A 23,571-nucleotide genomic window follows, 5' to 3' on the forward strand; every position below is an offset into this window, starting at 1 on the left:
AGGAATCTGTTTTACTAGATGATTTTGTAGTAGACACATCAAGTTAATTGATAAAATAGATAAAAATAAAATGAACAAAATTTGACCTATCATAATAGGCTTCAGTGATATGCCTTGTTTGGGAATGAATATAACTCAGAAATTAAAGAGAACATTTTTTTTTTTTTAATTGAGCCAGATGTAAATAAAATGTTGGAGGGTTGGGTGGAGGAAGAGTAAAAGAAAATAGTTCCCATAAAAAAAAATAGCTCTGTAACAACTGAAGGACTAGTCTAAGACCGTGATAAGTGGCAGAATTTTGCTTACGAGCATGTAACGAAGCTCTCTGAATTATGCACATAATTCAAGCAAGTTAAGACTAGCATCAGTTATTACCAAAATCCATGATTTGTAAAGATTAGTGTCATGATTTTGATCTCCTTTTCCTGAGTTTATTCTTTGCCAGACGCATGCAACTATCAAGAATGATTTCCAGGCAATTGCACTGATTCTCTACGTATCAAAAAGGTGGGTCACAGGTGAATTGGAAGCAAATCCTCACTTCTTCAACATTCCCAGGGGATGAGCAGCAGAGACGGATGCTACTTTAATCCTCACATCCAACATATTTCTCATCTGCACGACAATCTTTTCCTTATTAGAATTTTGATTCTGTTTTATAAGAAATCAATAAGGATTTCTTATTGACGAAGGTCAGTGAGGAGCATTGTTTCCATCTTGTGTTCAGCAACAAACGATCATTGTAGTCTTTTGATATTTTGTGACAATGACTATCACACTAGTAGGAAGGTTATACAAAAGGCACATATGCATTCATGCACACAACAACACACACACGTATGTATGTATGTATGTACATATTGTCCAGACAGATTGTTTCACTATATCACAGCTCTTCAATGTAGGCTCGATAAGCAAACGCTTCAGATTGAGATTGAAACCTGGTCGTTTTTTCTTTTTTAAATTTGCATTTTGTTGTTTTTGACAATTAATGCTTTTATACCTTATGCTATTGCACCCCCCTCTCTCTCTCTCTCTCTCTCTCTCTCATATATATATATATATATATATATATATATATATATATAATGTGTGTGTGTGTTATGGGAAAAAGAAAAGAACTTTTATCATTAGAAAAATATCAACGTTTCGTCCCCATTTTCAGAGGACTTCATGATGATTGAGGAAAATTAAGTTAAAACCATGTTGAGCCAAAAAGTTTCCGTGTTACCTTTCTTTAAAGGTGATCATGTTGCCACTGGCCACCACTACTGATGACATGTTTTTCTTCTTTTATAATTGCTAAGAGAATCGGACATCTGCACAGAGGCCCAGAAAAATCATCTCTCATGATTCCCTGGACTGCATAAAGTACTCTTCATTGCTCATGGCTATTTGTTACGTTTATTATGACTCTAGAGTGCAAGATTTTACCCAGACACCCAGACCCAATTCTCAATCTAAAGACGGTGATCAATTATTTTTCAAAACTTTATGATTTAATTTTTTTAAAAAAATCTCACTTTTAAAATCACAATTAGAAACGGGATAATAAAAATGATTGTTTGGTAAAATATGCTGCTCTTTTAGTTTTTGTACTTTATTGATTCTTTCAATATTAGTTATCTTATCACCAACGTAGCTTAGTAACAATTATTTAGTAGACTGAGAGAGAAAAAATTTGTGATCAATTTCTGCAAGGTCAGATTGAATGCCTCTGAATTGTAAATTAATAAAAAAAAAATTGATTACTTGAAAGCAAAAAGAATCAGCAATATTATTGTATGATTTTGATTGGTAGTTCAGCATCTCATTAATTGTGATCGGCATCAAATGTGATTTTAATTGTTCACTTAATTTTGATCTTGATGTGAGATTATTCTGCTAATGCGACATCTTTGTAATTATAACTTTCAAGAATCTAAGTTACACCCTTGTCTGCTAAATGTATAATTTAACGATGCTTGTTTACATTGGTGATCTTTTAAGCCAAAGCATTTTCAGGTGCAAACCTTGTTATGTACTTACATATGGCGAAATTAGTATAAATTCAAAAAAATCACATGAATAATTCATATGAAGTGCTACAAATATTTTAAATAAAAAACATCAGCCATGACTATATTCTCAGATATCACGTTTAAAGATGGCGGACCCTTAATTTAAGACAAGTTATCTCCCTTGCTTGCCATACAGAATTGTTGCATGATAAAATTTATGAAATTATTGAATTTTATTTTTACTTGTAATTTTTTTATGGGATCATTTTTCATAATTTTTTGAATTCATAACTTATTTCGATGTGTAAGTACGTTATGGTTTCACCTGAAATGCGTTGGTTTAATATAAAGATGAGAATACATTTTCTTAATTTGTAGGTTAAAAAAAGCTATTCAGTGTTTTGCTGATTTTATATTTAACTTTCTTTGTTATCGTATTTTCTTAAAACTTGTTTCATTCATTTTAGTTTTATTTCTGGTGATATTTTGTTTAATGTAAAACTTTATTTGTCCATGCACACTTGTCGTTTTCTTAATCAAATTTACCTTGAAGAAATAAAGTTTCAGTAATGAACTCTGTAAAAAAATGTCTTTTTAAAAAGAAAGAAAGACCCTCCCCCCCCAAAAAAAATATAATAAAAAACGATACCGCTGAGAAAGTAAAAAAAAAAAAAAACAATTTAAAAAATTCATTAAATTTGAAGAACTTGTTCATGAAACTGAATGCTAAAAAAAGAAATGCAAGTTAAAACATGTAGTCGGACTAATATAAACTGATGGTAAATAAAATTGCAGCAACCTGAATGATATTTTAACTATTTACATCTTTTGGTATGTTCATATTATTTGGATTGGACTACAGTTCCCATCTTGATAGTTATTTTCACAACGTTTCGAACTTTGAAATCTGCACAGAATTTTGAACAGAACCCTTTATTTAATCCTCGGAGATAGCATCTTCTTGTTCTAGAAGCCATGACTGGGTAGAAGTCCTAGCTAATTTACAATGGTATTTTGAGTGTCGCCCGCACTGAGCACTGAACCTTTGACCTCCAAAAGAGTGTAACTTACAAATGAATTTTACCAAGTACTTTATCCACTACACAATGGGTTCTTGTGGATTTCCCTGAGTTTGACAGAGATTCCCGAGTTCAGCAAAATACAACTGAAGAAGGTCAGAGGTTACATCGAATGAAATATAGTGAAAATAACACTCAAGATGAAAACAGTAGTCTGACGAATCCAAATAATACGGATAATCAATCCTTATCTAAAAAATTCAGAAACATTTTGAAATGTTGTTTTCGTCTTTTGTTGTTGTCATTTTCACATTTTGAATGTTGTATTTTCCAGCCTTGTATCTATAATATAAAGTAAAATTGTCTTTGTGTACAGCAGCTAAAAGCCAAACTACAAGGCACATCGAGAAGTCAGTATTTTATTTTTCATCATTACCTTGGACAAAATGTAGGCTTTTTTTTTTTTTTTTTCTAATATTCTTTTGGGAGAAATTAGCAACAACGAGGATAAGAGTTCTAGTTTGAATCATGTAAATAGCTTAAATGATGTTAACGATTTCACCAAAGTACAATCCGTCACCCCCAAATGAAATATAAGGAAAACAACTTTAGTAAAAATGTGAACTTGTGTTTATGCAAAATACGTTTTTTTTTTGTTTTTGTTTTTTTTAATTAAAAACACGAAAATCCAAAATAAAATAAGTGTTGCTTCATTCAATGAAATATTCTTAAATTTTTAATTGAAAAAAAAAATCTTTTTATCTAATCCAACAAAGGAGGGGTTGGACCTAGTAATTCATTCCCGTTCATTTATTTGTACTTTTCTCAATAACCACATCTTGGATTTTTAAAAAATTTTGCGTAAACATTAGTCATGGTGAAAATAAAATTTTGCCAGAACAGGTTTTTTTGTGAGAATTCTGATTGCCCTCCTCGGGGGCATTACAAGGGTAAAATCGCCCCCAAAATTGTTCGTCCATTTGTTTGTTCGCACTTTTCTCAATAACCATTCCTTGAATAAAAAAAAAAATTTTTTATCCAAACATTAGTCATGGTGAGAATAAATTTTTGCCAGAACGGATATGTTCACTCGGCTTGTTTAATGTTATTTTTAAGTAAATTGTACCATAATAATTAAACATATGTTTCGCAAAAAACAAAAACAGCATATCAGGAGTACATGATTGATTTACTTCAGAATCTGAAACTCTCTGCCAATTGCTTTTATTTTCTGCTGTTTTAGGTATAATAACTGTTCTTCACAAAAATGGATGCCAAAAATAAAGGGGCGAGGTGTTAAGGAATTAGAACAGAATTAAGATTCAAAGTTTTATTCATCACTAGCGAGAGGGGGTGGGGCTTTACCTGATCATAAAATCTGTTTAAATATAATTTAATTCAAATTTCATGTTTGTATTTACTGAGCTAACTCTATGGATTACTATATTGTGCCTAATATATAGTACTGATTTCAAAAGTAAAAAGAAAAAGACTTGCGTGTCATCAGCTAGAATCGAAACCAAAACATTTAGCACTCCAGCCACGTTCTTTACCGATGCAACTATTGTGAGATAGGTAAGAAAGGTTTAATATTAAATGACTTTTAAACATTAAAGATCGGGAGGGGGGGGGCAAAGTAAAGGAATTTAATTTGGGCATGCACAGAAAGAAATAGAAATGTCGGCAAGTTGAAATGAATATTTTGCATTTCCACTTGCCGATATGTCTGTAAGCGTTATTCATCCATCCAAACAAAGATTTTACTCGTTTTCCTGTTAATTTCAGTGTTACGTGACCAGTAAGTTAAGAGTTTATTGGTTTAAATATTTACACACAAACATGCATCTACTGTTTTATTTATATAGATGAAATATTTAAAATCTTTCATTGTGGTCATAGTTTTAAGTCAATTGTGGAAAATGAAATGGATGAATCATAGGTTTCATTTCAACAGCTAACTCTTTAAATAAGAATGATTGAGTCACAAATTGATAAACTCCTTATTATAATATTTGTATAATTCGATGAGATTTTGAATAATAACTAATCGTTACACAAGAGAATGAATGGCTTCTTTAGAAACGAAAAAAATGACCGAAAATTGAGGTACGAAGGGGGTGCGGGGTAACAGCAAAGTCTAAATTGTCATATGAACCAACTGCAAGTCCTAGGAGGTTCGCCCTCTGGATCATTGCCTCCCATTTTTCTGGATGGAGTAAATTTATTGCTTACTGCTGGGGAACGCTGACGGGGCTACCAAAGCAATTTTTAGAAGATTAGATGGGCTTCTCACCACCTTGACCTTGTCATATCTTCCTGTGGTGGAAAGGAAGTCAATGCCTACTTCTCAATTGCGTTATTTTGAGCGAACGTTTCATACTGTTTCTGAGTACAATCTTTGGTGGCCAGAATAGTGAACACAGTTTAATTGCACAAAGGAGTGAGGAAATAATATCATGAGCTCTTCCAAATAATTTTCAAACTAACATAAAATTGTGCGAACATATTTTTGTAAACTTAACAACATACTTTGAAAAGTGGCATATATTACGGGAATAGATTTTTCTAATTATTGTTCTCTAATCTTTTCCTTGTAATTGATACTGCAAGCAAAGACCAGATGTGGGGCCAACCCCACATACCCGACCTTTAACCAGCTCCCATTTCCCACCTCTCGGGAGCTGGTCCCCTTTTTCCCTTCCCCCTCCCTTCACTCCTCACATTAAAAATTGGCCTTGTGCCTAATTTGCTCGGTGGGGGAGCAAATAAATACCCACAGGCCCAGAGCCAGTGGTCTCTAGAGAGCTAAGTAACGTTTGATCAATGTTGACTTCGTCATATCAGACGGTAGCTTTCATTTTGAGACAAGGGAGCGGGTTTTTAAAAACAAACAAACCGATTTATTGATCTCATTAAAAACTGTCCCGCACAAAATCCTAACTGCTGAATAGCTATCGCCGTCACGTCAATCAAAAACGCGCACCTGTTTTTTTTTCACACTTACTATTTTCCAACTGCGCGTCGTCAAGGCTTTTTTTTCACGGGCACCTGTTTTTTTTTTCACACATACCTACAAACACTCGGGCAACGCCGGGTATCCCTCCCTAGTTTTCTATAAATCTTAGTTTTGTTTTCCCGTCACCACGAGAAACAATGGAAAATCGTAAAGTTTTTATTTTTAATATATTTCGCATCATCACATAAGTTCTTTGAAGACGTTGGTCAATTATTTCCCCTCAAATTTTATTTCGATTTGCGTATGATTTGATGAAAAAAAAAAACACTTTTCTAAATCACAATTAAAAACTGGTGATGACGGCTGCAGGGTCAAATCATAAGAATAAGCATCAAATATTAAAAAATGTCTTTTATAGTAGGTATTTATTTGCTTCCCCATGAAAGCAAATTAGGCAAAAGACCGTTTTTTAATGTGGAGAGAGGGGGGACCAGCTTCCCCGAGGGGGAACTTGTAGTGACAATTGGTATGAAGGGTTTTCCCTACATTGACCAAAACTGATTTCTACAAGAGCAATGGTCTGATATGTAGGGTTGTCCCCACATATGGTCTTTAGTGCAGCATCTGCAGGAACAGATACTACACTTTGATATTTGAACCCGGGTCAAGAACATCAGGGCGTTACCTGTGCCAGCCGCTCGTGATAAAATGGTAAATAGTAATTAAAAGTATGTACAGCATATAAGGGTAAATCGGAATGTGTTATATATATATATATATATATATATATATATATATATATATATATATATATATTGTATCTACTTTTAATTAAGTTTTTTTTTTTTTACTTATTGTTCTGATAATAAAGTTTAAAACTTTTATTTCCTCATCTTTCATTTAATATTATTTTTTTGCTCCTCTTAATAGTGTTGAGCGTTTCTTATCTTGATAAGTTTTGCGTTGTTAAAGATTCACACTTTGCTAACATAATTATGAATGACAGATTATTTAACTGGCTTTGCGGATACACTTTTCCAGATTCAAACAATCTATTCATTTTTTTATATTATGAGAGAAGGAAATGTTTTGTTTGTATTCTTTTTTATTCTGCATTATGCCCAATTTTAAAAATTCAATACTTAACTTTTTTTATTTTTTATTTTTTTTTTCATTTTATTTGCAGGTGAGTGAAAAACAGTACAATTCATATTAGGACATATGCAGGTCAGTGTATTCACGTGTTTGCGAAAATAAACTTCCATGTTAATCATTAATACAAAACTCAAAAAGTAAGTTTTAATCATTTTGAAAAAAAAGTTTAATGTAGTTTTTACATTTGACTTCAATCCATTGAATTGATTAGCAAGCAGTAATTTGGGATAATCATAGCTACCACTACCACAGGTAGTGCTCGCATAGCTTTTAACAATGGCAACATAGAATAAAAATGTGATACCCTTTATTCACGCATATATTTCTCTTTCTGCCTTTCTACTCTCTCTCCCTCCCTCCTCTCTTTTCCCCTCTTCTCTCTCTTTTCCCCTCTTCTCTCTCTTTTCCCCTCTTCTCTCTCTTTTCCCCTCTTCTCTCTCTTTTCCCCTCTTCTCTCTCTTTTCCCCTCTTCTCTCTCTTTTCCCCCTCTTCTCTCTCTTTTCCCCCTCTTCTCTCTCTCTTCCCCCTCTTCTCTCTCTCTTCCCCCTCTTCCTCTCTCTCTTCCCCCTCTTCTCTCTCTCTCCCCCTCTTCTCTCTCTCTTCCCCCCTCTTCTCTCTCTCTCCCCCTCTTCTCTCTCTCTCTCCCCCTCTCTCTCTCCCCCTCTCTCTCTCCCCCTCTCTCTCTCCCCCTCTTCTCTCCCTCTCCCCCCTTACACTGTAGAGATCCCTAGATGCTGTAAAGCTTTCTATTAAAATATTTTTTCCCCTCGGACTGCTGCATTTTGGAATTCTCTCCCAGACTCCTGCTCCCCTTACTGTACTGACATGCAGAAATTCAAGTGTAATGTGAACTGACATCTTGCTGCCCATAAATAGTATTCCTGCAGATCTGGTCCCAAATAGTAGTAGCCCCTCAGGATTAAGTGGCCCTGTGCCTTGTGCAGGGTTAAATGATAAAAAAAAAAAAAAATTTAATTACAAGACCTGAGAAAAATAATTAACAATACTTGTCTTCTATTGTTTTTTATTGCTTTTTGTTTTTTGTTAATTTATTTGCAAGAGACATCCTAAAACCAGAAAGACAATAACGGGAGACATTTAAAAATTTCAGTCATAATACAATGAACGTCTCATGTTTGATTGGCAGTTTAAGAGATATATTTAGGAGACAATTTTTTAAACTACAGTTAGCGGTTACGCAACCCTTGCTTTATTATAAACACCTTATCATGTATGCAGCCTTTCATTGTCTTCTTTCAAGGCTAACAGTTTCAAAATTTTAGATGAGTACGGGCCATGAATATGCAACAATCACTCGACCGTTCATGGTAAGCACGGTCACAACCTTCGTAATATCTCATCATAATATCTTTATTACAGAGGGCCGTGGCGCGGTCATAAAATAATGACATTTCTTGAATATGCATTTATTTAATTTTAAATTTCCAAACGGCTGATCTCTTATGTATCAATCTCATAGCATTGTTTTTACTACTTCACTCATAAAATCTATCTCGTTACTACTTTTTCTATTAATATTCATATACAACAGCTGTTACGGGACAGTAATTATAAGTTGTTTTTTTTAATGCTGATGGATACAATAAGTTTGGCAATAATGATGTTGGAAGGTCAGAATGAATAAAAATATCTTTAACTTGCTTATGATTAAAACACAATGAGTGTTTTTTTTTAAGTTAAATATGGTTGATTTTATAACTAACTAGCGGTACCAAAACTTTCCTTGTTCTTTTGGCTATGAATGAACTGTAGTATCTGTTTTGGTGCTACACTTAGTGTATTCTGTTCTCAGCCAGTAAAGAAGAGCTGGATTCTCTTCACATTAAAAACAGACCTGGTGTTTAACTTTGCCCTCGTGGGGAGGCAAATGAATAAGAACTAGCAGTACTTATCCGGCATAAGTTTCTACTTGGAATATGTATTTTGTTTTAAAAATTATGCTATTTTTCTTAATTATATATTTTGTTCCAAAAAAAAAAGGGGGAATTAATTCTCTATTGGCAAATACGGGGCTGAGACGTTTTACTTTCTTTAATGGTACACATATGAAAAATAATTCCGACCGGTCAAAGTATTTTCTAAGAGGAATGAAATTGAATCCCATGTTATTGTTCTTAATAACATGTTATAATGATCCACAAAAAAGAACTGGTGAACTAGAATCAAATACTGATTTTGCAAGAAAAAAATTAACAAAAATCGAGAAAAAGACTGACTTTACTTTATATATTAGATTTTGCTTTAAACAAAATAATAGAAATTGAATTTCATTCATTGTTATTCTGATTTTCTTTTCTTTTTGTGTGTGTTTTTGTATTTTCTTAAATTTATGTTCAGAATTCTGGAAGCTAGGCAGAAGAGTGCTTTTAATTGAAACCATGTCCCGTTTAAAGGAAATCATATATCAACTGCACTCCATTGAACTGGCGATCCTTCATTTCGCCATGGTAACCTGGAAGCATCCAGCACTTGGACGTAGGTAATTGAGCTGAATCCACTTCAGTTATGAAAAGTAGACGATCGATTCACCTAACAATTTGATGTAAGATTTTATGGTTGAAGCTAAATAAATTTCGTTGCCAGAAGGGACATTTCTAATAACCAAGGAGCGCTTTAATCACTTGGGCACAGCAACAAATGGTTAGAACACGGTCAATATAATTTCAATCTATTAAGAGTTACTGTTTTGATATTCTTGTCTGCTTTGCATGTTTCAGAAGATTTCATGCAAAATAAGATGTTTTGGATATTTTTGAGTTCATTCGAGTTTTCATTTAAGAAACAAAACTAATGGGCAGGCACCAGAGTTATGGAGACTGAGGTTTTGAAAGGAGTTTGAGCTAGATTCATAGGAGCACTCCTATGAATCTGATATTTTAATCCAACGCTGATTATCATTGAATATCAGAAGATTTTAAAATAAGGAGGCAGAGTAAGAATTTTGGGAAGTATATTTCACCGTTTACATGTGTGTGTGTGTGTATAATCTCATAATTATCTATGAGCATGTTTCACCTTGATATAACTCGTCAGTATGGTTTGATTTAAATTTGATCAAGCTGATGAATCGTATTACAGCAAAGCATATTTTCATAGATAATTATATTTTATGAATAAAAAAAATATAAACCCTCACCATATAGAGGCGACACTCGGTGTAAGGGAAATAACGCCTTTAGCATTTGGGAAGATGCTTACCATAGATATCTGATTTAATAAATTTATCTTTGTCACCAAAACAATAACAAATATATGTATTTATATATATAAAACCATCTCTATGACGTTTCCCATCACTTTATCTCTCTCTGTCTCTCTCGTTTCTCTCTCTCTCTCTTTCGGTCTCTTTCACTTCTCTCCGTTCTCTTGTTTCTCCTCCCTTCTCTCTGCCCCTTTCCTCCATTTCTCTCGTTTCCCCACCCCTTTCTCCATTTCTCTCGTTTCCCCACCCCTCTCTCCATTTCTCTCGTTTCCCCACCCCTCTCTCCGTTTCTCTTGTTTCTTCCACTCTTCTCTCTCTGTCTCTTGTTTCTTCCTCCCCTTCTCTCTCTCTCTCATTTCTTCCTCCCCCTTCTCTCTCTCTCATTTCTTCCTCCCTCTTCTCTCTCTCTCTCTCTCATTTCTTCCTCCTCCTTCTCTCTCTCTCTCTCTCTCATTTCTTCCTCCCCCTTCTCTCTCTCTCATTTCTTCCTCCCCCTTCTCTCTCTCTCATTTCTTCCTCCCCCTTCTCTCTCTCTCATTTCTTCCTCCCCTTCTCTCTCTCTCATTTCTTCCTCCCCCTTCTCTCTCTCTCTCTCTCTCCCATTTCTTCCTCCCCCTTCTCTCTCTCATTTCTTCCTCCCCCTTCTCTCTCTCATTTCTTCCTCCCCCTTCTCTCTCTCATTTCTTCCTCCCCTTCTCTCTCTCATTTCTTCCTCCCCTTCTCTCTCTCATTTCTTCCTCCCTTCTCTCTCTCTCTCATTTCTTCCTCCCCTTCTCTCTCTCTCTCATTTCTTCCTCCCCTTCTCTCTCTCATTTCTTCCTCCCCTTCTCTCTCTCATTTCTTCCTCCCCTTCTCTCTCTCATTTCTTCCTCCCCTTCTCTCTCTCATTTCTTCCTCCCCTTCTCTCTCTCATTTCTTCCTCCCCTTCTCTCTCTCATTTCTTCCTCCCCTTCTCTCTCTCATTTCTTCCTCCCCTTCTCTCTCTCTCATTTCTTCCTCCCCTTCTCTCTCTCTCATTTCTTCCTCCCCTTCTCTCTCTCTCATTTCTTCCTCCCCTTCTCTCTCTCTCATTTCTTCCTCCCCTTCTCTCTCTCTCTCTCATTTCTTCCTCCCCTTCTCTCTCTCTCTCTCATTTCTTCCTCCCCTTCTCTCTCTCTCTCATTTCTTCCTCCCCTTCTCTCTCTCTCTCATTTCTTCCTCCCCTTCTCTCTCTCTCTCATTTCTTCCTCCCCCTTCTCTCTCTCTCTCTCATTTCTTCCTCCCCCTTCTCTCTCTCTCTCTCTCATTTCTTCCTCCCCCTTCTCTCTCTCTCTCTCTCATTTCTTCCTCCCCCTTCTCTCTCTCTCTCTCTCTCTCTCTCTCATTTCTTCCTCCCCCTTCTCTCTCTCTCTCTCTCTCATTTCTTCCTCCCCCTTCTCTCTCTCTCTCTCTCTCATTTCTTCCTCCCCATTCTCTCTCTCTCTCGTGTCTTCCTCCCCCTCCACTCTCTCGTTTCTTCCTCCCCCCTCCACTCTCTCGTTTCTTCCTCCCCCTCCACTCTCTCGTTTCTTCCTCCCCCTTCACTCTCTCGTATCTTCCTCCCCCTTCACTCTCTCGTTTCTTCCTCCCCCTCCACTCTCTCGTTTCTTCCTCCCCCTCCACTCTCTCGTTTCTTCCTCCCCCTCCACTCTCTCGTTTCTTCCTCCCCCTCCGCTCTCTCGTTTCTTCCTCCCCCTCCGCTCTCTCGTTTCTTCCTCCCCCTCCGCTCTCTCGTTTCTTCCTCCCCTCCGCTCTTCGTTTCTTCCTCCCCCTCCGCTCTCTCGTTTCTTCCTCCCCCTCCGCTCTCTCGTTTCTTCCTCCCCCTCCGCTCTCTCGTTTCTTCCTCCCCCTCCGCTCTCTCTCGCTTGTTCCTCCCCCCGTCCCTCTCTCTCTCGCTTGTTCCTCCCCCCGTCCTCTCTCTCTCGCTTGTTCCTCCCCCCGTCCTCTCTCTCTCGCTTGTTCCTCCCCCGTCCTCTCTCTCTCGCTTGTTCCTCCCCCCCGTCCTCTCTCTCTCGCTTGTTCCTCCCCCCGTCCTCTCTCTCTCTCTCGCTTGTTCCTCCCCCCGTCCTCTCTCTCTCTCGCTTGTTCCTCCCCCCGTCCTCTCTCTCTCTCTCGCTTGTTCCTCCCCCCGTCCTCTCTCTCTCTCTCGCTTGTTCCTCCCCCCGTCCTCTCTCTCTCTCTCGCTTGTTCCTCCCCCCGTCCTCTCTCTCTCTCTCGCTTGTTCCTCCCCCCGTCCTCTCTCTCTCTCTCGCTTGTTCCTCCCCCCGTCCTCTCTCTCTCTCGCTTGTTCCTCCCCCCGTCCTCTCTCTCTCTCTCGCTTGTTCCTCCCCCCGTCCTCTCTCTCTCTCTCGCTTGTTCCTCCCCCGTCCTCTCTCTCTCTCTCGCTTGTTCCTCCCCCCGTCCTCTCTCTCTCTCTCGCTTGTTCCTCCCCCCGTCCTCTCTCTCTCTCTCGCTTGTTCCTCCCCCCGTCCTCTCTCTCTCTCTCGCTTGTTCCTCCCCCCGTCCTCTCTCTCTCTCTCGCTTGTTCCTCCCCCCGTCTCTCTCTCTCTCTCGCTTGTTCCTCCCCCCGTCCTCTCTCTCTCTCTCTCTCGCTTGTTCCTCCCCCCGTCCTCTCTCTCTCTCTCTCTCGCTTGTTCCTCCCCCCGTCCTCTCTCTCTCTCTCTCTCGCTTGTTCCTCCCCCCGTCCTCTCTCTCTCCTCTCTCTCTCTCGCTTGTTCCTCCCCCCGTCCTCTCTCTCTCTCTCTCTCTCTCGCTTGTTCCTCCCCCCGTCCTCTCTCTCTCTCTCTCTCTCGCTTGTTCCTCCCCCCGTCCTCTCTCTCTCTCTCTCTCTCTCGCTTGTTCCTCCCCCCGTCCTCTCTCTCTCTCTCTCTCTCTCGCTTGTTCCTCCCCCCGTCCTCTCTCTCTCTCTCTCTCTCTCGCTTGTTCCTCCCCCCGTCCTCTCTCTCTCTCTCTCCTCGCTTGTTCCTCCCCCCGTCCTCTCTCTCTCTCTCTCTCGCTTGTTCCTCCCCCCGTCCTCTCTCTCTCTCTCTCTCTCGCTTGTTCCTCCCCCCGTCCTCTCTCTCTCTCTCTCTCGCTTGTTCCTCCCCCCGTCCTCTCTCTCTCTCTCTCTCGCTTGTTCCTCCCCCCGTCCTCTCTCTCTCTCTCTCTCGCTTGTTCCTCCCCCCGTCCTCTCTCTCTCTCTCTCTCTCGCTTGTTCCTCCCCCCGTCCTCTCTCTCTCTCTCTCTCGCTTGTTCCTCCCCCCGTCCTCTCTCTCTCTCTCTCTCGCTTGTTCCTCCCCCCGTCCTCTCTCTCTCTCTCTCTCGCTTGTTCCTCCCCCCGTCCTCTCTCTCTCTCTCTCTCGCTTGTTCCTCCCCCCGTCCTCTCTCTCTCTCTCTCTCGCTTGTTCCTCCCCCCGTCCTCTCTCTCTCTCTCTCTCGCTTGTTCCTCCCCCCGTCCTCTCTCTCTCTCTCTCTCGCTTGTTCCTCCCCCGTCCTCTCTCTCTCTCTCTCTCGTTTGTTCCTCCCCCCGTCCTCTCTCTCTCTCTCTCTCGTTTGTTCCTCCCCCCGTCCTCTCTCTCTCGTTTGTTCCTCCCCCCGTCCTCTCTCTCTCTCGTTTGTTCCTCCCCCCGTCCTCTCTCTCTCGTTTGTTCCTCCCCCCGTCCTCTCTCTCTCGTTTGTTCCTCCCCCGTCCTCTCTCTCTCGTTTGTTCCTCCCCCCGTCCTCTCTCTCTCGTTTGTTCCTCCCCCCGTCCTCTCTCTCTCGTTTGTTCCTCCCCCCGTCCTCTCTCTCTCGTTTGTTCCTCCCCCCGTCCTCTCTCTCTCGTTTGTTCCTCCCCCCGTCCTCTCTCTCTCGTTTGTTCCTCCCCCCGTCCTCTCTCTCTCGTTTGTTCCTCCCCCCGTCCTCTCTCTCTCGTTTGTTCCTCCCCCCGTCCTCTCTCTCTCGTTTGTTCCTCCCCCCGTCCTCTCTCTCTCGTTTGTTCCTCCCCCCGTCCTCTCTCTCTCGTTTGTTCCTCCCCCCGTCCTCTCTCTCTCGTTTGTTCCTCCCCCCGTCCTCTCTCTCTCGTTTGTTCCTCCCCCGTCCTCTCTCTCTCGTTTGTTCCTCCCCCCGTCCTCTCTCTCTCGTTTGTTCCTCCCCCCGTCCTCTCTCTCTCGTTTGTTCCTCCCCCCGTCCTCTCTCTCTCGTTTGTTCCTCCCCCCGTCCTCTCTCTCTCGTTTGTTCCTCCCCCCGTCCTCTCTCTCTCGTTTGTTCCTCCCCCCGTCCTCTCTCTCTCTCGTTTGTTCCTCCCCCGTCCTCTCTCTCTCGTTTGTTCCTCCCCCCGTCCTCTCTCTCTCGTTTGTTCCTCCCCCCGTCCTCTCTCTCTCGTTTGTTCCTCCCCCCGTCCTCTCTCTCTCGTTTGTTCCTCCCCCGTCCTCTCTCTCTCGTTTGTTCCTCCCCCCGTCCTCTCTCTCTCGTTTGTTCCTCCCCCCGTCCTCTCTCTCGTTTGTTCCTCCCCCCGTCCTCTCTCTCGTTTGTTCCTCCCCCCGTCCTCTCTCTCGTTTGTTCCTCCCCCCGTCCTCTCTCTCTCGTTTGTTCCTCCCCCCGTCCTCTCTCTCTCTCGTTTGTTCCTCCCCCCGTCCTCTCTCTCTCTCTCGTTTGTTCCTCCCCCCGTCCTCTCTCTCTCGTTTGTTCCTCCCCCCGTCCTCTCTCTCTCTCGTTTGTTCCTCCCCCCGTCCTCTCTCTCTCGTTTGTTCCTCCCCCCGTCCTCTCTCTCTCGTTTGTTCCTCCCCCCGTCCTCTCTCTCTCTCGTTTGTTCCTCCCCCCGTCCTCTCTCTCTCTCGTTTGTTCCTCCCCCCGTCCTCTCTCCTCGTTTGTTCCTCCCCCCGTCCTCTCTCTCTCGTTTGTTCCTCCCCCCGTCCTCTCTCTCTCTCGTTTGTTCCTCCCCCCGTCCTCTCTCTCTCTCGTTTGTTCCTCCCCCCGTCCTCTCTCTCTCTCGTTTGTTCCTCCCCCCGTCCTCTCTCTCTCTCGTTTGTTCCTCCCCCCGTCCTCTCTCTCTCTCGTTTGTTCCTCCCCCCGTCCTCTCTCTCTCTCGTTTGTTCCTCCCCCCGTCCTCTCTCTCTCTCGTTTGTTCCTCCCCCCGTCCTCTCTCTCTCTCGTTTGTTCCTCCCCCCGTCCTCTCTCTCTCTCGTTTGTTCCTCCCCCCGTCCTCTCTCTCTCTCGTTTGTTCCTCCCCCCGTCCTCTCTCTCTCTCGTTTGTTCCTCCCCCCGTCCTCTCTCTCTTCGTTTGTTCCTCCCCCCGTCCTCTCTCTCTCTCGTTTGTTCCTCCCCCCGTCCTCTCTCTCTCTCGTTTGTTCCTCCCCCCGTCCTCTCTCTCTCTCGTTTGTTCCTCCCCCCGTCCTCTCTCTCTCTCGTTTGTTCCTCCCCCCGTCCTCTCTCTCTCTCGTTTGTTCCTCCCCCCGTCCTCTCTCTCTCTCGTTTGTTCCTCCCCCCGTCCTCTCTCTCTCTCGTTTGTTCCTCCCCCCGTCCTCTCTCTCTCTCGTTTGTTCCTCCCCCCGTCCTCTCTCTCTCTCGTTTGTTCCTCCCCCCGTCCTCTCTCTCTCTCGTTTGTTCCTCCCCCCGTCCTCTCTCTCTCTCGTTTGTTCCTCCCCCCGTCCTCTCTCTCTCTCGTTTGTTCCTCCCCCCGTCCTCTCTCTCTCTCGTTTGTTCCTCCCCCCGTCCTCTCTCTCTCTCGTTTGTTCCTCCCCCCGTCCTCTCTCTCTCTCGTTTGTTCCTCCCCCCGTCCTCTCTCTCTCTCGTTTGTTCCTCCCCCCGTCCTCTCTCTCTCTCGTTTGTTCCTCCCCCCGTCCTCTCTCTCTCTCGTTTGTTCCTCCCCCCGTCCTCTCTCTCGTTTGTTCCTCCCCCCGTCCTCTCTCTCGTTTGTTCCTCCCCCCGTCCTCTCTCTCGTTTGTTCCTCCCCCCGTCCTCTCTCTCGTTTGTTCCTCCCCCCGTCCTCTCTCTCGTTTGTTCCTCCCCCCGTCCTCTCTCTCGTTTGTTCCTTCCCCCTCCCTCTCTCTCGTTTGTTCCTTCCCCCGTCCTCTCTCTCGTTTGTTCCTTCCCCCGTCCTCTCTCTCGTTTGTTCCTTCCCCCGTCCTCTCTCTCGTTTGTTCCTTCCCCCGTCCTCTCTCTCGTTTGTTCCTTCCCCCGTCCTCTCTCTCGTTTGTTCCTTCCCCCGTCCTCTCTCTCGTTTGTTCCTTCCCCCGTCCTCTCTCTCGTTTGTTCCTTCCCCCGTCCTCTCTCTCGTTGTTCTTCCTTCCCCCGTCCTCTCTCTCGTTTGTTCCTTCCTCCGTCCTCTCTCTCGTTTCTTCCTTCCCCCGTCCTCTCTCTCGTTTCTTCCTTCCTCCGTCCTCTCTCTCGTTTCTTCCTTCCTCCGTCCTCTCTCTCGTTTCTTCCTTCCTCCGTCCTCTCTCTCGTTTCTTCCTCCCCCCGTCCTCTCTCTCGTTTGTTCCTTCCCCCGTCCTCTCTCTCGTTTGTTCCTCCCCCCGTCCTCTCTCTCGTTTGTTCCTCCCCCGTCCTCTCTCTCGTTTGTTCCTCCCCCCGTCCTCTCTCTCGTTTGTTCCTCCCCCCGTCCTCTCTCTCGTTTGTTCCTCCCCCGTCCTCTCTCTCGTTTGTTCCTCCCCCCGTCCTCTCTCTCGTTTGTTCCTCCCCCCGTCCTCTCTCTCGTTTGTTCCTCCCCCCGTCCTCTCTCTCGTTTGTTCCTCCCCCGTCCTCTCTCTCGTTTGTTCCTCCCCCCGTCCTCTCTCTCGTTTGTTCCTCCTCCGTCCTCTCTCTCGTTTGTTCCTCCCCCCGTCCTCTCTCTCGTTTGTTCCTCCCCCCGTCCTCTCTCTCGTTTGTTCCTCCCCCCGTCCTCTCTCTCGTTTGTTCCTCCCCCCGTCCTCTCTCTCGTTTGTTCCTCCCCCCCGTCCTCTCTCTCGTTTGTTCCTCCCCCCGTCCTCTCTCTCGTTTGTTCCTCCCCCCGTCCTCTCTCTCGTTTGTTCCTCCCCCCGTCCTCTCTCTCGTTTGTTCCTCCCCCGTCCTCTCTCTCGTTTGTTCCTCCCCCCGTCCTCTCTCTCGTTTGTTCCTCCCCCCGTCCTCTCTCTCGTTTGTTCCTTCCTCCGTCCTCTCTCTCGTTTGTTCCTTCCTCCGTCCTCTCTCTCGTTTGTTCCTTCCTCCGTCCTCTCTCTCGTTTGTTCCTTCCTCCGTCCTCTCTCTCGTTTGTTCCTTCCTCCCGTCCTCTCTCTCGTTTGTTCCTTCCTCCGTCCTCTCTCTCGTTTGTTCCTTCCTCCGTCCTCTCTCTCGTTTGTTCCTTCCCCCGTCCTCTCTCTCGTTTGTTCCTTCCCCCCGTCCTCTCTCTCTCTCTCTCTCGCTTGTTCCTTCCCCCGTCCTCTCTCTCTCTCTCTCTCTCGCTTGTTCCTCCCCCCGTCCTCTCTCTCTCTCTCTCTCGTTTGTTCCTCCCCCGTCCTCTCTCTCTCTCTCTCTCGTTTGTTCCTCCCCCCGTCCTCTCTCTCTCTCTCTCTCGTTTGTTCCTCCCCCCGTCCTCTCTCTCTCTCTCTCTCGTTTGTTCCTCCCCCCGTCCTCTCTCTCTCTCTCTCTCGTTTGTTCCTCCCCCCGTCCTCTCTCTCTCTCTCTCTCGTTTGTTCCTCCCCCCGTCCTCTCTCTCTCTCTCGTTTGTTCCTCCCCCCGTCCTCTCTCTCTCTCTCTCTCGTTTGTTCCTCCCCCCGTCCTCTCTCTCTCTCTCTCTCGTTTGTTCCTCCCCCCGTCCTCTCTCTCGTTTGTTCCTCCCCCCGTCCTCTCTCTCTCTCGTTTGTTCCTCCCCCCGTCCTCTCTCTCTCTCGTTTGTTCCTCCCCCCGTCCTCTCTCTCTCTCGTTTGTTCCTCCCCCCGTCCTCTCTCTCTCTCGTTTGTTCCTCCCCCCGTCCTCTCTCTCTCTCGTTTGTTCCTCCCCCCGTCCTCTCTCTCTCTCGTTTGTTCCTCCCCCCGTCCTCTCTCTCTCTCGTTTGTTCCTCCCCCCGTCCTCTCTCTCGTTTGTTCCTCCCCCCGTCCTCTCTCTCGTTTGTTCCTCCCCCCGTCCTCTCTCTCGTTTGTTCCTCCCCCCGTCCTCTCTCTCGTTTGTTCCTCCCCCCGTCCTCTCTCTCGTTTGTTCCTCCCCCCGTCCTCTCTCTCGTTTGTTCCTCCCCCCGTCCTCTCTCTCGTTTGTTCCTCCCCCCGTCCTCTCTCTCGTTTGTTCCTCCCCCCGTCCTCTCTCTCGTTTGTTCCTCCCCCCGTCCTCTCTCTCGTTTGTTCCTCCCCCCGTCCCTCTCTCTCGTTTGTTCCTCCCCCCGTCCTCTCTCTCGTTTGTTCCTCCCCCCGTCCTCTCTCTCGTTTGTTCCTCCCCCCGTCCTCTCTCTCGTTTGTTCCTTCCCCCGTCCTCTCTCTCGTTTGTTCCTTCCCCCGTCCTCTCTCTCGTTTCTTCCTTCCCCCCGTCCTCTCTCTCGTTTCTTCCTTCCCCCGTCCTCTCTCTCGTTTCTTCCTTCCCCCGTCCTCTCTCTCGTTTCTTCCTTCCCCCGTCCTCTCTCTCGTTTCTTCCTTCCCCCGTCCTCTCTCTCGTTTCTTCCTTCCCCCGTCCTCTCTCTCGTTTCTTCCTTCCCCCGTCCTCTCTCTCGTTTCTTCCTTCCCCCTGTCCTCTCTCTCGTTTCTTCCTTCCCCCGTCCTCTCTCTCGTTTGTTCCTTCCCCCGTCCTCTCTCTCGTTTGTTCCTTCCCCCGTCCTCTCTCTCGTTTGTTCCTTCCCCCGTCCTCTCTCTCGTTTGTTCCTTCCCCCGTCCTCTCTCTCGTTTGTTCCTTCCCCCGTCCTCTCTCTCGTTTGTTCCTTCCCCCGTCCTCTCTCTCGTTTGTTCCTTCCCCCGTCCTCTCTCTCGTTTGTTCCTTCCCCCGTCCTCTCTCTCGTTTGTTCCTTCCCCCGTCCTCTCTCTCGTTTGTTCCTTCCTCCGTCCTCTCTCTCGTTTGTTCCTTCCTCCGTCCTCTCTCTCGTTTGTTCCTTCCTCCGTCCTCTCTCTCGTTTGTTCCTTCCTCCGTCCTCTCTCTCGTTTGTTCCTTCCTCCGTCCTCTCTCTCGTTTGTTCCTTCCTTCCGTCCTCTCTCTCGTTTGTTCCTTCCTCCGTCCTCTCTCTCGTTTGTTCCTTCCTCCGTCCTCTCTCTCGTTTGTTCCTTCCTCCGTCCTCTCTCTCCCTCTCTCTGGATTATTTCCCCCCCCCCATCTCCTCTCTCTGGATTATTTCCCCCCCCCATCTCCTCTCTCTGGATTATTCCCCCCCCCCATCTCCTCTCTCTGGATTATTCCCCCCCCCCATCTCCTCTCTCTGGATTATTCCCCCCCCCCATCTCCTCTCTCTCTGGATTATTTCCCCCCCCCATCTCCTCTCTCTGGATTATTTCCCCCCCCCATCTCCTCTCTCTGGATTATTTCCCCCCCCCATCTCCTCTCTCTGGATTATTTCCCCCCCCCCATCTCCTCTCTCTCGGATTATTTTCCCCCCCCCCATCTCCTCTCTCTGGATTATTTCCCCCCCCCCATCTCCTCTCTCTTTTGATTCTTTTCCACCCATCTCCTCTCTCTTTCGATTCTTTTCCACCCATCTCCTCTCTCTTTCGATTCTTTCCACCCACCTTATTTCTCGATAATTACTCAATCATCGTGCATAACGATTTCATAACCGATTTACACTTGATATGTGTTGACGTTTGTTTTTTTGTTTTTAGTTGTCTAACGCGGTTTCATTTAATTGTTTTAGTGTTACCAGACGTTTCTAATGGCGTTACGCAATGCATATTTGACTTCCACTTCAAAGTTTCAGCATATTTGGGATAACTCTATATAATCCATCAGCATGACTAATTTTTACAATGGGATAAACCCTATTTTATAATTGTAGAGATGAGGGACTATTCTCCTCAATTACAGTCTATTGGCAGTATATGTTGATAATCTCATTTTTTTACCGTAAAATCGGTAGCAGTGGTTTATGATCAATTTCTAACACAAAATGCCAAGACGATCAAATTTGCAAAATCATGTTTGTTTTCTCGATTTGTAACTTTTTTCTGCAGGTAGTATTGTACAAGATGTGTGGGTAATGTGTTTTTGTAATATGCAGGTTCCATTGCCGTACGAGCTAACAACTGAATTGTAGTGGTAAAAATAATTCTTATGAGGAATTAAAAAAAAATTCAAATGCCTCTTGGAATTATATCGTTCACACCCGGTCCTTTTTTTTTTCTGACAGCTCTTGAAAAGTGTGTATATTTGGAATAAACACATAATTTATCAAACAAAGAAAACTTTGTAGTGATTATACGTTTACCGGAGTTGACATATTTTTTCATCGCAACTAGTTCGCTCTGTGTCTGGTCTTCTGTCGTCTTTGTGTATTATTTACCCAAGATATTTTCTTTAAGTTGATGAAATTTAGTTGATTTTTTTTTTTACACATTTTTTTTTTTTTTACACTTTTTTTTTTTTTTTTTTTTTTTTTTACACATTTTTTTTTTAAGATGTGACACTACGTTTTTTTTTACTGTCTCTTGAATGTTGGCATGCACTAATAAAACGTTGGCACTCTTCTGCGATATGTTGAAGCATTAATTCTCTAGTTCATTAAGCCCCCTCCAGCATTTGTATTTGAAGATTAGACGTTTTAAATTGTCAGTGCTCAACTCCGACAATTCGAAACCATCACAATGTTTAACAACGCTAGTGAAAGTGATGTCTTTCCTTGTGAGAGGAATACATTTCTAGCAAACATTTTAAACCTAAATAATTTACTTAACAATTGTACCCTTTTAAGATTGCTGTTTTGTTTTTGTATAATTGATCAATTTGGTGTGTGAAACTGTACCCAATTAAGAAAAAAGCAAACGGACCTTTTTAAAATTGGTCCAATTCGCATAGTCTGTTAAAAAGATCTTCATATAATCTAAAATATGAATCAAACCTAATTTCATTTTCATGGTCATAATTAAAATTATCAATAGCGCTCCCAAAACTGTGTTGTAAAAATGCACTTTCATCAATATTTTGACATTTATTTGATAATTTGTTTTTTTTTCTATTCTTTTGGGGTATGAAGAAACATTTAAGTTTTTTCATTTGTTCCTACTGTTTAAATTTCATTTTAAAAATATTTAAAAAATTTTAATTTCTTTTTGTAATTTCTTTTTTTAAATTCCTCTACTAGACTGTTTTCTATTTACATATTCTTCTAGTATTTTCTTCTTGAAGTCGAAGTTATTGTTTTTCTTATTGTTTAATGATGTCTAACATCGAATTTTTAAATTCCCTCATGTTTTCGTCACTTGAAATAGGCTACCAAATTTTCCATGTTTCTTTTTTACATGGCCATAACTTTTTCTACTAGAAGATAAACTTTCACTTCTTTGCGAGAGAAAAAAGCAAACTTGCTCAAACTTATTTGTGTGAAAACAGAAGAAAATCTAAGAGCTCATTTTGCTGTACATTGAAGAGTTCTCATCTCAACCAAGTGGGTTCTAACTATACATGCACACACACACACACACTTCACATTTGTTCCCTCCTTTATATCCACATTGTTTATTTCTTCTTCCGAACTGCTGCTTGCATATCTTTGGGGTTTTCTTATGTGATGTATTATCTCAGGGCTATAGAGAGATCTGCTTCTTTTTTCTCCTACCCCTTGCTTTCTCTCATGTTCTGTATCTTTCTCCCCCCCCCAGGTTATTGAGTGGAAGGTCGTCATCCCTTGGTTGTTGGTGAGTCTTGTCGGCAGGGATTTGTGATGCGTGCCATAAAATCAGTTTGTCATCTCGTGTTATAATTTCAATTCCACCTCTACGTTCATTTACTCTCCATGCTGTTGGGTGGTAAACTAGCGTTATCATGTCTACTTTAAGTAGTGTGACATCTTCAGGTTTTCTGTAAGTTTATTTAGCTTTATTATTTTACCTGTGCGATTTTTCAATTTGTTGTTTTTCCTTTGTCTTTTTGCAATGCTGTTCTACAAGCTTAGATTCAATACCTCTTTTGTAATCCTGGTATGTTGATGTTTACTTCCCTGCCCATTAGTAACTTAGCTGGAGTTTCTCCCGTCATGGCATGTCGACTATTTCAGTAATATATTAGGAATTTTCCTGAATGTTTTCTCCAGTTCTTTCCTTCTGTGTTCATCGCTCAAGTGGCTTTCAATGTGGTTGTGAAGATCCACTCGATCTCCCCATTAGCTTGGAGGATGGTAAGGGGTTACCTTTCGGTGTTGGATACCCCATTCTTTGTAGAAGTACTTAAATGCTGAGGATATGAACTGGGGTCCATTATTTGGCACAATAATTGCTGGAATACCATGTGTATAGACACACCTTTGGATTGTCAATATGATTGTATCAGCCCTAGTGGACTTGGTAACAAATGCTTTGGGCCATCTTGATCCTGCATCAATTATGATTACATAATCCCTGCTAGTCTACAGATGTCTGTGAAGTATTTCCCAGGGGTTTTTCATTTCATCCATATGTACTGGACGGTGGATTCCCTTCAGGTCTAATATTGTGCACGGGATACATCAGCTTATGGCAACTTCTGTCTTTATATTGGTCCACTATACCTTGGTTCTGAGTAGGGCTTTTGTTTTCATGCACCAATTTCAGAATTCGTTTCTGTAGGTTTTGCGGTATGATGATTCTGTCTCTGCATATGATTATGCCTCATTTTGTTGTCAATTCATTCCTTGCGCATTTAAAAGGTTATGTTAACTTAATTGGTCCAGCCGTTTTGTTGTATTACCTTTTTTTTTTTTTTTACTGCTGTGACACTTTGATCCCACCGAGATTCCTCTATTTTCGATAAGGTGATTGATTTTGGAATGCTGTTAGCTATAACCGTGTTGATAAATCCTTTGACAATCTCTTCATCGGGTGAGAGTACTTTTTAATACTCCAAAGGTTGCTAAGAGGGTATTCCACTGGGTTATCTTTACAGCTAATGTGTTTTATTGCATAATCATATTGTTGTATAATCATATTGTAGATGTAAAATCTCACATGGAGGGATTATCTTTAGGATTGGAGATAATTAATGCTTGGTGATCGGTCATAAGTTTTTCTTTTTTGTCTTTTTTATAAAAGTAAAAGTGTGATTTTCTGCAAACACATACATACAATAACATACACATACAATAACGCATACACACACAATAACGCATACACACACAATAACGCATACACA

General features: G+C 43.2%; 1 protein-coding gene across 2 annotated transcripts in view; it reads left to right on the forward strand.

Moving 5' to 3' along the window:
• LOC145280075 (dyslexia-associated protein KIAA0319-like protein) overlaps positions 1 to 23,571 on the forward strand; it is a 572,614-nt gene that overhangs the window by 262,572 nt on the left and 286,471 nt on the right. The gene's annotated exons all lie outside the window — the stretch shown is intronic.

This window comes from Euprymna scolopes, chromosome 7, assembly GCF_053919585.1.
Source record: "Euprymna scolopes isolate OS-2025 chromosome 7, ASM5391958v1, whole genome shotgun sequence".
In the NCBI taxonomy this organism is placed as follows: domain Eukaryota; kingdom Metazoa; phylum Mollusca; class Cephalopoda; order Sepiida; family Sepiolidae; genus Euprymna; species Euprymna scolopes.